We start from the raw sequence: 15,123 nt of genomic DNA, 5'->3' as shown, positions 1-15,123 counted from the left end.
TGATAGACAGGCAGACATACAGATGAACAAGCAAGCAGTATGACAAGCAAAGCAGACAGACAGCTAAAATGAATGGAATGACAGAGGAGCTGACCTACAGAGGAATATACAGACGCACAAAAGGACTGGTAGACAGATGGACAAACAGACCGCTTGGCCTGTTCGCCATGAACCAAAGGTTCAACTCCCACTGAAACTGCCTGGGAGGAGGGGGGGGGGGAGAAGGAATTTCTACTCTGACATAGCGGTGCACTTCACCCCTCGCGAAGCCAACGTCCAAGTACCCGCGCCATCATTCGCTCGCGGCCGATGATTACACGGCGTGAAAATTACCTTCAAGCTAGGTGGCAATCACAAACCACCTTCACTCTCCGTCTCCCTTGGCTGTCTCCACGGCCCTGATTCTCTCTCTCGTGCGTGTGCACTATTTCGACATCAAGCCACTTCTCTTTCTGTCTTGTATGCTATCGATTTTGTTTTACTTCCCTTTAGCCTGCCAGCCGACTTTCTCTTGCACTGAAATGACACGTGTATCTGTCTGTACGTTATTGAATTTATTTCTTTGTAACAAGCAGCAGATGCTGCTGCTGCTCTTGCCAATACTATCTGTGAATCCAGTATAAATTATTTAACAAGCCTAATTCTGCTTATGAGACGCAGAAGGTTGAACTCAGTCCATAATTTGCCTTAAACAAATGAACCTCATGGCGGGACCCTGCGGTCCCGTAAGCCCCCGGCTCTCACATAAACATTATATTATAATGTGAACAACAACTTTGCTCTTTTTCACCAATGGGTTTGAAGGATGGTGGCAAGTGTTGTCTTGTTAAACTACGCCTTTAAAACTGAAAAGTACCTCTATTTAATTACACTATCGAAAAAATTATTTACACCCCTCCGTCAATCATCGCGTTTCTCAGTGTGGATTGTGAACAGTACATATAAAATAGTACGCGTTTTCAATGCGCTGCTCATATTGTAACAGAGTATTGGGTCGCCGCTCCCCTTATCCGCATTGATACGAGCGGTATGTGGGGACGATGGCTTAACCGCAAAAAAAAATCTATCTGCACAGATGCATACGGACAAGAGAAGTATTATCAACGAGGAGGAATTAACGGTGCAACGCATCTCATCTGTTAAATATCTGCAGGTAATAGGATTGTCATCGATTGATCCTGGCTGCAGACATTGTTAGGTCACAAATAATAATGAAGATAAGAGAGCAGTTTCACTGTTTTGTGCAAACCGTGATGACTAATAGAGGACTTAAGTCGTGTAGGCAGTTTGAGCAGCTTTGGGTAAGACTTGTGATCCTGCCCATACCCGAACAAGCAGTGCATTCGCTTGTTCAGCTCTTCTGTGCATTCATCCTCGCTGCTGCGCTTGGACACGACGTGACAACAGAATGATCCGCGCCAGGTGGGTCGCAGCATTTATGTAAGTGGTGGGACGGAGTCGCCAAAAATAAATAATTATTTGCCATTTTTATTTCCGTTTATTCTGTAGCCCACGGTCCCGCCATCAGAGTCAAATGAAGCTTGGTAATACCGGTCTGGAAAGGCAATAGATTGCTATATTACACATTATTTCTATCATAAAGCGAATGCACATGTAAATATGTTTATCAATATGACACTTGTTCCCACAAAAAAAGACTCAAGATTCTCAAGACACTTTTTCAGGAGGGTCCTGCAAAGCCGTCGCAGGAAAGGGGGCAGATGTTGGCATGTGAGACCCGAATTGAGTAATCTGCAGGTAATCTTTCAGCAGTGAGATGTTTTGGCAAATATCAGTTACACCGTATGTGTGTTTTTTTGCCATGGGACGAAACTGCAGAACTCGGGAGGAAACCCGTGCAAAACAGCAAGAGAGTGAGAGAACGTAAAAACGCCACGCAACACTCGCACGGGGAAAAGATTCCCCTTTAACCTTAACCAGTCGAGGTTAAGTGTTGTTTTTCGAGCAACTGTGAGGGCCGAGAAGGCACAAATAAGGAAAAGTGGTCAGCGCCAAGCTCGGCCGCCATCATCTCCCCCAGTGGTGATGTTTACGCGTTGCACGAGAAGACCACCGAGTCGGCGACTTAGAAAAGCCGCCCAAAAAAACGATTCGGACATTCGTCACTCGTGATGTTGCCCGGGAGCAGGAATCGAATTCCAGTCGCCGAGTCCGTAGCGCTGAACTACGGACTCGGCGACAAAGCGTAGGAAACGCCGCAGAAAGGCACCCGCGTTCGGAGTCGAACCCAGGCCCCCCCAACACCCTCTTGCTGTGTGGGGTGCAAGTGTTATTGTTACCACTGGACCACCCTGTCCGCCCCACTGCCGTCCGTACAAACACAATGTCTGGCTGGAAGGTTCAGGACACCAGGTGAGTCTCAGTAGCATGAGGTGCAAAATACCGAATAGGGTTACGAAAAATAAAGAACTGTTATAGGTGACACAAGCCCCTGGCAAGATTGAGGTGTGCGTAGGTGGACATCCCAGGTTGCAAGCTGCTTTTTTTCTCTAAAGTTGCCCCCCCCCACCCCCAGGCCCAAGCCAGACTTAAATCAGCAAACAGAGCTCCCCCATTACAGCTGTGGGGACAAGAAGTGGCTTCACAGTGCATCCTCAAAACACCCGTGTCCTCAAAAATACTAGTTCAGAGGTAGGGTGGGCCCAGGTTATATCCATATTCCAAACCGAACCCAGTTACTTCCGCAAAGACAAAAATGATCCCACTTAAATAACTAAAAATCCTATTATATTAAAATGCAATAAGTACGTGAGAATAACAGCTTTTTTTGTTATGTATACAGCGTAATTCATGCAAATTGCAATCACACAATCGCCGAGGGACCTACAGATAAGCTGGAAGACAGCCAGGCGGTGAACCTACGCTACTAACAATTGCCAAAGCTCCGTAGTCCTCTATATATACAAATTATTTCATTCATTTATGACTGTTTATAAAGGTAAATGTGCAGCTATGCAAACTGCTTGTTCATGCCACTGCTGGCAGAAAAACCTCCACGAGAGGGCATTTGGCCCACTCCTCCACATTAAAGTTACCACACGGCACCTGCCGATCATAGACGAACAGTGGCGTGCGCTCATTTACACTCCTGAGTGGTGATCGGGGAGGGGTTTAAGAATCTTGCACCGTTGTTTAAAAATCCCGCCGCCAGGAGATGGAATGAAAGCAGCCACCTCTGGATTGCAAGTCCAGCGAGGTATGAACTGTCATACCTCTGTGACAGCATCCAATTTTTACGTGCGCTTTCTACTTCTCAACCGTGCAAGAGACACATTCACTTTACATCTCCATAAAGTGTCACTTACGTGAGGCTTCAGTGGCCATTGCGTTAAATTACGCACATTTTCCCTACCTTAAGTATAGCACAAATCCAACCCTAGAGTCTGCAAGAGAAATCCATTGCAAAACTCACTGCCTTCATCATTATTGCTGCCCCATTACATACAAATCATTAGGCTAATGGTCATTTTTCAAACGTAAGTAACATGCTAGTTGGCCTGTGGCCGTACCTGCGGTACTAAAAGGCATTCTGCTGCTGCTGCCGCCGCCTCCTGCGCATACATTATTCCGTGTTGAGCTGGTGAGTGTTGTGGGGGGGGGCATGTAGCAGTAGTGAGGGGTAGGCAGGTATAGTTAGGGGTGGCGGCAGTTTCACGTCAACGACCAGAATCCCTCTTCAGGCAGCGAGATTATACAGGTACTCCTCTACTTATCAACAATCGACTTGTGAACTTTCAGAGATACGAACAAATCTGTCCGTATGTCCAGTTGCCTGTTCAGACCGAGTCGTAAGTTCAACCGCCGTGCAATAGATGGCGGTGGTGGCATCTACATCTCCAGAACATGAAGAACCAGTGGCATCTAATTCTACAGAACATGAAGAACCAGTAGCATCTAATTCTCCAGAACATGAAGAACCAGTGGCATCTAATTCTACAGAACATGAAGAACCAATAGCATCTACATCTCCAGAACATGAAGAACCAGTGGCATCTACATCTACAGAACATGAAGAACCAGTGGCATCTACATCTCCAAAACATGAAGAACCAGTGGCATCTACATCTCCAAAACATGAAGAACCAGTGGCATCTACATCTCCAAAACATGAAGAACCAGTGGCATCTACATCTCCAAAACATGAAGAACCAGTGGCATCTACATCTCCAAAACATGAAGAACCAGTGGCATCTACATCTCCAAAACATGAAGAACCAGTGGCATCTACATCTCCAAAACATGAAGAACCAGTGGCATCTACAGGAGATTATACTACTTTTAAAGCCATTCCCCGTGATTAGTGTACATGCCGCACAACATGTTTGGAATCGACAAGAGTAAAGTTGTACTCACGAACAAATCGACTTACAAACAGACCTCTGGAACCTAACTCGATCCTAAGTAGAGGAGTCTCTGATCGACAGGGGCTGTGACATGGCCGAGTGGTAGAGCGTAATGCTGCTTGCTGCAGAGGTTTGTGGTTCGAGTTCTGCGGCTGCCCCGGCCAACTGTGCGCTGTGCAGTGATCATAAAGACCATGTGCCGTCCGCTCCACAGCGCACGTTAAGAGATCCCTTGACGTCAATTGGAACGAGAAGGCCATCGCGTGCCGGCGTCACGGCCCAAAATTGCCGACTTTGATAAAACCGCACGGCAAATTACTCAATCGGGAGATCGCGTTGCAACATTACCCTCCGACTGTGAAACTAGTGCAGACCGTCTGCGAAACACAGGAGCGCCTTCCTTCGCGATGATCGCCCTGCGCTATACAAACGATAGCGCCAGTACCAAATATACTCATTATGCGATTGAAAAATATTATTTTTTACTAATATAACATAGGTTTCAGTAACCAATGCACATCCACAAAGTGCTCCTATCACTCTTCAAACCACCAATTCTCACCCCTCACCTCCAAGTTGCTGGATTACAAGCGACCTACACGCTTCTCAAAGAAAACAAAGCAAGCCTCTAACACCCGAAAGTCAACAAAGAAAACATCTCCAGTGGAGCCTGCAGCCTTGTTGGGGAAAGTTCTGTTACAGCCAGCTTCTATGAAGGCCGGCGTTGATGCACAAGGGGGTGGGGGTATGGCAAGCAGCACATCCGGCTGTCCTTTTTTAGCCAGTGCCGATGTTTACACATCACACCAGGAACTCATTTAAGGGTTGAGTTGACCTAGGGGTGGGGCTTGTCCTAGTTCTGATATAAACGCAGGTCACCGGGTTTGTATCGTAATTAAAGTGTCCTAACCACTACACCGCCTCTCATAACACAACTATCAGCGCGCACACACAAGCCACCGCCTCACATACCTTACACAACCACCACACCCACGTGTACACACTCCCAGAGTAAAAGTTCAAAAATATTCATCTCCGATATTGGCTGCGAGCAAGAATCAAATGCAGAGTTATGGGCTCTTCGCGCAACGCACTACCCACTACACCACCTCTCTCCACAGACACACTGCACAAGTGTGCATGCGTGCAGTGTGCAGATTGCACACAGCAGGGGTTCCCATGTGGGGAGCTTCGCTCATTATTTATTGAACAATATTTATTTAGGGGTAGCACCTTAGGCCAGGCACCAGTACAGACACCTTGGGGGATTAGCAACACAACACAAGTCGCAGCAGTCAATGGCAGCACAATGGAAGGCTATACAGGTAGTCCCCGAGTTACGACGGTCCGACTTACGATATTTCGATCTTACGATGGCGATAGCGATACGACAGGCAAATGCAGCAGCGTACGAGGTACGATGCTGTACGTTGGGACGCTGCCGGGATGTACGCATCTCCTACCTTGATTGCAGATAGGATTTGTTTCCTGAAAAAAAACTTTACATTTTACTGTTGAATACAGTATTGTAATTAATAAATACATACAGTATATAGTTTATACAGTACGGTACTGTAAATTGCTTTGTTTTGCTAAATAATCACCATTCTTTAAGACTCCTGGGTAGGCTAGGCAATCTTCGACTTACGATATTCTTGACTTACGATGGGGTCGTCGTAACGCATCTCCATCGTAAGTAGAGGACTACCCAGCGTATTACCCAACCGTGAGCAAACATTTAAGGGTGCAGCCCTGAAGTAGCTTGTTAACACGACTCCTGCTGGATGAGCAACCACTATATAGCAGAGGTGTGGACTCGAGTCATGTGACTTGGACTCGAGTCAGACTCGAGTCATGAATTTGATGACTTCAGACTCGACTTGGACTTGCATAACAATGACTTTGTCCCACCTCTGAGGTGTGGACTCGAGTCATGTGACTTGGACTCGAGTCAGACTCGAGTCATGAATTTGATGACTTCAGACTCGACTTGGACTTGCATAACAATGACTTTGTCCCACCTCTGAGGTGTGGACTCGAGTCATGTGACTTGGACTCGAGTCAGACTCGAGTCATGAATTTGATGACTTCAGACTCGACTTGGACTTGCATAACAATGACTTTGTCCCACCTCTGAGGTGTGGACTCGAGTCATGTGACTTGGACTCGAGTCAGACTCGAGTCATGAATTTGATGACTTCAGACTCGACTTGGACTTGCATAACAATGACTTTGTCCCACCTCTGCTATATAGTGCAGCACGAGGGCGTGCCCCTCCAGAAAGGGGTTTGCCTCCTCCTACATGCTGGCCAGATGTCTCGGAAAAGGTGGAAGTAACCACCACATACGTGGCCTGCCCATCAATCAACTGCGGTGTAGCTATTTATACTGTAGCGGGGAGGGAGGGGGATGATTTATTAAACTCACCCATTGTCTCAACTGTTTCAGGTTAATGGCATCATTCAATCTGTGTAAGTGGCCTTGGGCAGGACACGTCATGGCTAGAAGGGTTGATGGCCGATGGTCAAGAATTATGACGGAGTTGCAGCCAACTCCGTCGCGAGAGGTACACCACCGAGGAGATGGAGGGATTAAATCAGCTAGTGTGCATGGGCTAATCATCACCAATCATCAATGCAATCCCTCATCATCATCTTTATCCAGTTTAATCACAATTTGTCAATGGGGAGTCCACAGGTCCCCCATGTAAGTCTATGGGCCTCTATGTAAATTCTATGGCTCACTGCTTAGGTGTACACATCTCTATGCAAATCAATGGGTCTCCATGTAACCCGACGGAGTTTCTGCGCGAGTCATTTGCCACAGAGATTAGACCATCAACTCACTGCACTTGAGAACCCGGATGATTAAATCACGGTTGGGTGGCAGAAAGACGAATGGGAACATGCGACCTCAAGGAGTCTGACACAGCATTTCTGCTTCTACGAGTCATCTTCAGATCCATCTGGACATTTAAATATCCACATTTTGCCAATCGTTGCGAAACCCTTGGCCCGAAATAGACATTGCTCCACGTTCACACACACACACCATTTCTCTAGCTTGGAGGAGGGTAAACATTTTAATTGTGAAATTTATTGCTGAGGTTATTTTGTTTTCAACTGTTACCTTCACCAATGTTGATATTGACAGGGATGCAGTTGAGGCAAGGATTGTTGCCGTGGTGTAATGGTCAGCACACTGGGCTTCCACTGCAGAGGTCCCCGGAAGTTCAAACAACAGTTCAAGTTTCTTAATTCCTCTCCCCCCCCCCACATCTCTTTCCACCCAGCGGTGTAAATGGAATGACCAACGTTGCCTGGCAGTGGTGGCTTTGCATGCGAGTTTGACACGTAGATTTTCGAGACCAATAATAAATATTTGTTGGGTTAGATCGCGCCAGTATAAATGTGCAGTTAAGCCCGCTCCGGCCAATTAGAGAGGTTTGTCACGTAAACAAAACGTGCCAATTAGTTACAAATTCAGCCTACCGGTGTGTTGGAGAGTAAATCCACAACATTTACAACTTGATGCACAGATGCGTACGCTATGCGTGCGGCCTGCAATCCAGCACTGTGAAGGCGAGGCTTGGTGGACCCGCGTGTATGTTGCGAAAATCCTTTCCCCTGTGGGTATCGACGGGACAAATCCTGGCTTTGAAGAAAGCAGCGCAACACATTTGGACGAAGTTGATCTGTCCCATCAGTATTGGAGAGTGTTGCCGAGTGAAAGGGGTCAACACCCTCAAATAATCATTAAGAGAGGGCCCTCCAGAGCTCCCCCTAATGGAGGCCCTTCTGCCAGCTGTAGGCGTGCAACGAAGCAATTGCAGGGCTGCACCTTTACCATTGCAGAGTGGACACACCAGGGTTGTCAACAGCTATGCATTCGAGGCTGCAACCAGCACACGATTACTATTACGTCAGGAGACATTACTCGATTACTAAGGAAAATACAGACCCTTGCCACCGTTCCATGTGACGGTACACTGTGATTTTCTTGTACAGTGTTTGGTAGCTCTCTTTTGGCAGGCGCGGCGCGAGGTGAAACGTACATGCGGTCCTTTGTCAATCCACCGCTGGATGAGAGACATTAAGTGAGAAATCCACATTTTTATTTAAAGCTTCCAGACATTATATTCTTTGGTTCTTTCGGTCAAGTCACGTAGAAGGGAAATAATAAAATAATAAAAATAAAACAATACAATTCTCACGACGTTTCGATGGCAACACAAGCAATCATCATCAGGTGTGAAACCCACAGCAAGAAAACTTTACCGAAAGAACCAAGAATATGAATCCCTGCTGCAGTCACGGAAGCTTTAAATCGAAACTTCCAGACATTGCCCACTATAATCTAAATGCACTGATTAACTCCTTCCCGAAACATTTTGTCCAACTTAACCGGTCTGATGCACTCAGAACATTCCATGATGCGAGAGCCGAGGTCATTCGAAAGAGGGTAATTAAAAATCAGTGGGGTATCTTTAAATGGATCACCCGGAGTAGTATATCACCAATGAATTCACATTGGTGTTTAAATTGAAAATGTCATATTTTCAACTTCTTTCGTGAGTTTGCACTGAGAAAACAACATTTACAAAAGCACTTCAAAATAATGTTGATGCAATGTTGTTCTTATTCATCTTCTGAAATTGAACCCCAGGTGCATGTATGACACATTTGACAATCAAATGCTGGATGAAGGCCTCCTCCCCCCCACCGTGGAGGGTGAGGCGCATAGATGAGGAGCACAACAGTACAGTCCAACAGCCACCCGCTGACCTAGGCTGCCGTGTGTTTTCTACGTTCGCCCACAACCTGGCCATGCAGAAGCCTATAAATACCCAGTTGCACACAGCAGTTTGACCATACATCCTTGTGAGATAGAGTACGACTGTGGAGGGCCTTCTGGTCAGGAAAGCCTCTCGAGTCATGGACTAATGTACCACGAGACGGAGTGAAAACCGAATACAGAACCTGTCGCCTTGTGGGTAAAACTTAAGACACAACCCAAACGATGCAGCAGTGCCGATGTGAAAATTCGATCCACGGTACAAGTTCGGCCATCGCCAGACCTAGGCTCCATCTTCATCAACCATTATCTATCCACTGCTAGATAATAACTTTTTAACTCAGGAAAGTTTCAGCGAGTCAGAGATGTTTTGGTTGTAGGAAGGTCATGCATTGGGATGTATGGCCCACACCAATGACATTGCATGTGTTTCACTATCAGAGGAAACCGGAGAACCCTGGAGACAAAACCCCATGCAGAATACGGGGAGAAGATAGAAATTGCCAGAGGTGGGACAAAGTCATTGTTATGCAAGTCCAAGTCGAGTCTGAAGTCATCAAATTCATGACTCGAGTCTGACTCGAGTCCAAGTCACATGACTCGAGTCCACACCTCAGAGGTGGGACAAAGTCATTGTTATGCAAGTCCAAGTCGAGTCTGAAGTCATCAAATTCATGACTCGAGTCTGACTCGAGTCCAAGTCACATGACTCGAGTCCACACCTCTGGAAATTGCACACAGAAAGGGTGCCAGAGTTGGGAATCTAACGCAGGTGTATCCTGCTGCGAGGCACCAGTGTGCCACTGTGCTACCCTCATGCCGTAGAGTGGAGGCCATCCCGCACCTCGTGACTCATGTTGAAAGAGGGAAGGATACCCACACTTTGACCCACCACACGCCACCTGCCGACCGCCTGTGGTGAACCCATTCATATTGCTGGGAGGACTGAAGCGTGTGGGGGGGGGGGGGAAGAGATAATAAACTTCAGTATTGTTTCAGATGCCGCGCCGGGAGATCAAACTGGCAACCTCTCGATTGCAAGTCCAGAATACACCGTGGCTAAGGGCCCACATTACACCATGGAATACATTCCGACCATGTTCAATCCACCGCTGTATTAAACAAAACAAAGATACAACCCACGCACCAGTGTCGGCCACTATTTGACCAAATGCTTCATGTACCACGCCGACCAACGCGAGTTGACAAGAGCCGTCCCGAGGGTACGCGGCGCGACCGCCCTGGGCCCCGTGCTTGGGGGGGCGGCACGCTTTCAACGCCAGTGTCAGCAGATGTAATAATTGCGGTTTAGTTTTAAGGCGTCTGGGGGTGTAGGGGGGGGGCACACATTGGGATTTTCCCTGGGCCCCGACCATTCCCGCCTATGCGGATTGGTGAAGGGGAGACCCCAAACCAGTCTTGGTTCAGCTAAACACTACCCACCGATATTTAACACGGAAGCTCCCGCGACCAATATCATCCATGCAGTTAGTTTTTGGGTTAGATCGCGTAAATATATAAATGTGTCGTTAAACCCGGCACCACCCGACACGGCCAATTCGTAAGGTTTGTCACGTAAACAGAACATGCCAATCTTGATTTGAAGCTTTCGTGACTGCAAGAATCCATACTCTTTGGTTATTTCGGTAACATGCCAGTTCGTAACGAGTACAGCAACGCCGGTGTGTTGGAGAGCAAAGCCACAACATTTACAATCTGAGTACTACTACGTTTCGCCAGTAATTACAACTAGCATCGCCTAATTATAATTACAACTAGTTCAGGCTAGTTGATGGAACTAGTTGTAATTACTGGCGAAACGTCTCAGATTGTCGTGGCTTTGCCCTCCAACACACTACCGGTGTGTGCTGTTACCAGAAACGTTCCATCACCCACCAATGTTCGCCGCAGCCGGGATTCGAACTCAGGCGGCCGACGTTCAGGGCGCAGCGCGTGCGCTCACCGCTGCGCCACCGCTCCCACCGCACAACAACAACAACATTGCATCATGATTCTTCTTAACGAATGGAAATTCCACGGTGCTGTGGGCCAGTGGAGTCGAACCCAGCGGCGGACTGGTTTAAGGCGACGCCTCTTGGCCGGGGACAAGAACTCGGGCTCTCATCATCAGCATCGCGGGCTCTCATCATCAGCATCACGGGTTCTCATCATCACCACAATTCTCATCATCATCACGGGTTCTCATCATCACCACAATTCTCATCATCACCACAATTCTCATCATCACCACAATTCTCATCATCATCACGGGTTCTCATCATCAGCATCACGGGCTCTCATCATCAGCATCACGGGTTCTCATCATCAGCATCACGGGCTCTCATCATCATCATCACGGGTTCTCATCATCATCATCACGGGCTCTCATCATCAGCATCACGGGCTCTCATCATCAGCATCACGGGTTCTCATCATCAGCTTCACGGGCTCTCATCATCAGCATCACGGGCTCTCATCATCAGCATCACGGGCTCTCATCATCAGCATCACGGGCTCTCATCATCGTCATCACGGTTCCATCATCACCACTCATCATCATCACGGGTTCCCATCATCATCACGGGTTCCCATCATCATCATCACCACGGGTTCTCAGCATCATCACAACGCAGCCGTGCGCCTTCATCCCCTCACACGCGACACAATTATAGCCACGCAATGTACGTGATGTGTGTGCTGTGTGTGGTTCGTGTGCTCTGTGTGTGCTGTGTGTGCTGTGTGTGTGTGGTGTGTGCTGTGTGTGTGCTCTGTGTGTGCTGTGTGTGTGCTCTGTGTGTGTGTGTGCTGTGTGTGTGCTGTGTGTGTGATGTGTGTGTGCTGTGTGTGCGTGTGCTGTGTGTGTGCTGTGTGTGCGTGTGCTGTGTGCGTGCTGCGTGTGTGCTGTGTGTGCGTGTGCTCTGTGTGCTCTGTGTGTGCTGTGTGTGTGTGGTGTGTGTGCTGTGTGTGTGTGGTGTGTGTGCTGTGTGTGTGATGTGTGTGTGTGCTGTGTGTGTGCGTGTGCTGTGTGTGTGCTGCGTGTGATGTGTATGTGTGTGCTGTGTGTGTGCTGTGTGTATGTGCTCTGTGTGTGTGGTGTGTGCTGTGTGTGTGATGTGTATGTGTGTGCTGTGTGTGTGTGCTCTGTGTGTGTGGTGTGCTATGTGTGCTGTGTGTGGTGTGTGTGCGGTGTGTGTATTCCACATTGCTATGGCCGGGGCCAAGTTCTTCCCACCCATCCGTGTCACGCACAATATTCAATGTTCGCAATTCCATGCCTTGGGCCTACCTCGGCGCCAGGCGATTTTTTTTATAAAGATGATTATTTCTTCAACATATCAACGTTTAAAGCAAACACAAATGTGTGTGTTTTACAGCACACAACCCTGCGATGTCGCAGCTGCGATGCGCGCGTTTTAAAACCGTAAGAAATTACGAATTCAGAATAAAACCCTCACGGCGGACACGAGCGCGACGTGAAACAATAAGACGACGCCGTGCCAATTGAAACCTCCCCGCCCCCCGGCATGAGGGGATAGCGATAATTTTAATAAATAAAGTTAAACACGTACGCGTGGCGACCAGCGGCTTGCCTCCGATCGCTCTCGAGGCGGCGCAGACGCGTACGAGTGCAAGTTTGATGGCGATGTCTCTCACCTGCTCCCTGTTCGCCTCAGAGCCTCGAAGTCGCGCCGCACGAATCGCTTACCACTCGCCTCTTCCCCGTTGCTAAATTTGGACCCCCCTCCTCCTCCACGTCCTCGCGGGGCCCCGCGTGCACTCGCGAGGGCTGGCTTGCGCATGCGCGCTTGACGCGAGCGAGGGCTTATTTAGCGGGAGGGGCACAGATGTGGCACGGCAAGTCGGCGAGGGTCGGTTTTTTAAAGGGGACGCGTCCGTGGTGATGTCGGTGCAGCGCCAATAGCCAAACACCATCAGCGGCAGCCTCCCCCCGTGTTCTCTCTACTGCTGCATGAACCCCTCCCCCCGTGTTCTCTCCACTGCTGCATGGGCCCCTCCCCCCGTGGTCTCTCCACTGCTGCATGAACCCCTCCCCCTGTGTTCTCTCTACTGCTGCATGGACCCCTCCCCCCGTGGTCTCTCTACTGCTGCATGGACCCCTCCCCCCGTGTTCTCTCCACTGCTGCATGAACCCCTCCCCCTGTGTTCTCTCTACTGCTGCATGGACCCCTCCCCCCGTGGTCTCTCTACTGCTGCATGAACCCCTCCCCCCGTGGTCTCTCCACTGCTGCATGAACCCCTCCCCCTGTGTTCTCTCTACTGCTGCATGGACCCCTCCCCCCGTGGTCTCTCTACTGCTGCATGGACCCCTCCCCCCGTGTTCTCTCCACTGCTGCATGGACCCCTCCCCCTGTGTTCTCTCTACTGCTGCATGAACCCCTCCCCCCGTGGTCTCTCTACTGCTGCATGAACCCCTCCCCCCGTGTTCTCTCCACTGCTGCATGGACCCCTCCCCCTGTGTTCTCTCTACTGCTGCATGAACCCCTCCCACCGTGGTCTCTCTACTGCTGCATGAACCCCCCCCCCCGTGGTCTCTCTACTGCTGCATGGACCCCTTCCCCCGTGGTCTCTCCACTGCTGCATGAACCCCTCCCCCTGTGTTCTCTCTACTGCTGCATGGACCCCTCCCCCCGTGGTCTCTCTACTGCTGCATGGACCCCTCCCCCCGTGTTCTCTCCACTGCTGCATGAACCCCTCCCCCTGTGTTCTCTCTACTGCTGCATGGACCCCTCCCCCCGTGGTCTCTCTACTGCTGCATGAACCCCTCCCCCCGTGGTCTCTCCACTGCTGCATGAACCCCTCCCCCTGTGTTCTCTCTACTGCTGCATGGACCCCTCCCCCCGTGGTCTCTCTACTGCTGCATGGACCCCTCCCCCCGTGTTCTCTCCACTGCTGCATGGACCCCTCCCCCTGTGTTCTCTCTACTGCTGCATGAACCCCTCCCCCCGTGGTCTCTCTACTGCTGCATGAACCCCTCCCCCCGTGTTCTCTCCACTGCTGCATGGACCCCTCCCCCTGTGTTCTCTCTACTGCTGCATGAACCCCTCCCCCCGTGGTCTCTCTACTGCTGCATGAACCCCTCCCCCCGTGGTCTCTCTACTGCTGCATGAACCCCTCCCCCCGTGGTCTCTCTACTGCTGCATGGACCCCTCCCCCCGTGGTCTCTCTACTGCTGCATGAACCCCTCCCCCCGTGGTCTCTCTACTGCTGCATGAACCCCTCCCCCCGTGGTCTCTCTACTGCTGCATGAACCCCTCCCCCCGTGGTCTCTCTACTGCTGCATGAACCCCTCCCCCCGTGGTCTCTCTACTGCTGCATGGACCCCTCCCCCCGTGGTCTCTCTACTGCTGCATGAACCCCTCCCCCCGTGGTCTCTCTACTGCTGCATGAACCCCTCCCCCCGTGGTCTCTCTACTGCTGCATGAACCCCTCCCCACGTGGTCTCTCTACTGCTGCATGGACCCCTCCCCCCGTGGTCTCTCCACTGCTGCATGAACCCCTCCCCCCGTGTTCTCTCCACTGCTGCATGGACCCCTCCCCCTGTGTTCTCTCTACTGCTGCATGAACCCCTCCCCCCGTGGTCTCTCTACTGCTGCATGAACCCCTCCCCCCGTGGTCTCTCTACTGCTGCATGACCCCCCCCCCCGTGGTCTCTCTACTGCTGCATGGACCCCTCCCCCCGTGGTCTCTCCACTGCTGCATGAACCCCTCCCCCCGTGGTCTCTCCACTGCTGCATGAACCCCTCCCCCCGTGTTCTCTCCACTGCTGCATGGACCCCTCCCCCTGTGTTCTCTCTACTGCTGCATGAACCCCTCCCCCCGTGGTCTCTCTACTGCTGCATGGACCCCTCCCCCCGTGTTCTCTCCACTGCTGCATGGACCCCTCCCCCTGTGTTCTCTCTACTGCTGCATGAACCCCTCCCCCCGTGTTCTCTCTACTGCTGCA

General features: G+C 50.2%; 1 protein-coding gene across 2 annotated transcripts in view; it reads right to left on the bottom strand.

The window, feature by feature from the left end:
- LOC133360222 (uncharacterized protein C1orf21-like) overlaps positions 1–12,941 on the bottom strand; it is a 34,827-nt gene extending 21,886 nt beyond the window's left edge. For both annotated transcript variants that reach the window (XM_061578855.1, XM_061578856.1), the window contains exon 1: positions 12,813–12,941. The gene's annotated coding sequence lies outside the window, so the exon portion shown is untranslated. The remainder of the gene's footprint in view (positions 1–12,812) is intronic.
- Between the last annotated feature and the right edge of the window lie 2,182 nt (positions 12,942–15,123).

Source organism: Lethenteron reissneri, chromosome 67, assembly GCF_015708825.2.
Source record: "Lethenteron reissneri isolate LAM-NWPU_2019-01 chromosome 67, ASM1570882v1, whole genome shotgun sequence".
Classification (NCBI taxonomy): Eukaryota; Metazoa; Chordata; class Hyperoartia; order Petromyzontiformes; family Petromyzontidae; genus Lethenteron; species Lethenteron reissneri.
Note: the sequence above shows the minus strand (reverse complement) of the source record. Positions and strands in the feature narration are given on the sequence as shown.